The sequence below is a fragment of the Schistosoma mansoni genome, chromosome 1, assembly GCF_000237925.1.
Source record: "Schistosoma mansoni strain Puerto Rico chromosome 1, complete genome".
Lineage (NCBI taxonomy): Eukaryota > Metazoa > Platyhelminthes > Trematoda > Strigeidida > Schistosomatidae > Schistosoma > Schistosoma mansoni.
Window position 1 is genome coordinate 41090278 of NC_031495.1, and position 1770 is coordinate 41092047.

Genomic DNA, 1770 nt, shown 5'->3' on the forward strand with positions numbered 1-1770 from the left:
TTAGATTTTCTTGAGACGACTTTGAAAGGACCTTCAAATGGAGGACTGAGTGGTGCTTTTATTTTGTCACATCTTATCCATACGTGCGTGCAATTGCTTAGGTCTTTAGGTATATATACGGCGCGCGATTGTTCACGAGTATTAATCGGCTTAAGTTTAGACATGTGATCTCGTAGTTGATCTACATAATTTTCTATATTAAGTTTTTGACTGTTAGTATTAGGGTTAATAAATTCACCTGGTAGTCTCAGAGTTGTTCCGAAAACCAGTTCCGCAGCTGAACATTGTGCGTCAGTTTTGACAGATGTTCGTATTCCCAACATAACTAACGGTAGGAATTCTGTCCACTGATTGGGGTTTGAGTGAGATATAAGAGCGGTTTTTAGCTGACGGTGAAAACGTTCTACCATCCCATTAGCCTGAGGATGATATGCAGTGCAGCGTATCCTATTGGAGCCTAGAAGTTTAGCCAAGTTATTAAATAGTTCGGATTCGAATTGCGCTCCTCTATCCGTCGTTATTGTTGTAGGTGTACCAAAAATGGTTACCCAGTTCTGCATGAAAACTTTGGCTACTGTTTCCGCTGTGATGTCCGCTATCGGGATGGCTATAGGGAATCTGGTAAATCGATCTATGCATGTAAAAAGATAATTAAAACCGTTTGAACGTGGTAAAGGACCTACCAAGTCGATATGCACATGGGCAAAACGTGCATCTGGTTGCGAGAAAACACCTATGGGTGAATTTGTGTGACGATTTATCTTTGATTGTTGACATGCTGAACACTCTCTAACCCATTTGTGTACATTCTTCTGTAAATTCGGCCATATATATCTGGCATTGATTAGTTTTGTTGAAGCTTTTGCGCCAGGATGAGACAAAGAATGAAAGTTATTATATATCAACTTTCGCATACTTTTGGGAACGAAAGGTCGCGGCATTGCCTTGGTCGTGTCACAGTAGATTAGAATACCATCGACAGGTGATGGGAACTGTTTTAAATTAAGACTTGAATTGTTTGTTTTAAGCAGGTTTTGTAATTCTAAATCCTGCTCCTGTTCGTTTCTCAACGTCTCGAAGTTTACTGTAGACTGCTGTAGCACGTTTATTTCTAGCCTAGATAAAGCATCTGCCGCCTGATTGTCCTGACCTTTGACATGTCGGATATCGCTTGTGAACTGTGATATATAGTCAAGGTGTCGGACTTCTCGAGGTGAGTATTTATCAGCTCTCGCTTTTAGTGCATTCGTTAGTGGTTTGTGATCCGTAAAGACCATAAATTCCCTGCCTTCTAACATGTGTCGGAAGTGTTTAATGGTTAGGTAGATTGCAAGAAGTTCTCGCCCGAAGGTAGAATACCTTGTAGTGACCGGCCAGTCTCGATAAGAACACGATTGGAATAATAGAAACAATTATTATTATTGTAACCAATTGTACCAGAGATTGTTTTACTGTATTTGTTTAACTGTATCCGTTTCACTTCTTGTTCCATATACCGCCTGGTTTGGTTCGAGCTTGCTCACGCACTGCTTGTTCGCTTGTACTCTTTGGCACGTCTCGGTATTATTTCGATACCACGAGATCGCCAATAAATATACTTGATCTGGACTAGTAAAGCCTTCTGATTTACGGGCTATCAAGGGAACCAAGTCATATTTGTACGCGTAATCGAATAGTAGTGGTGATCATAGTCCGCCCACGACTCGACATCCACTACAACTGGTGAGCCGTATTTGGAACACGCACAACAACTGGTGAGCCGTTGTTGGA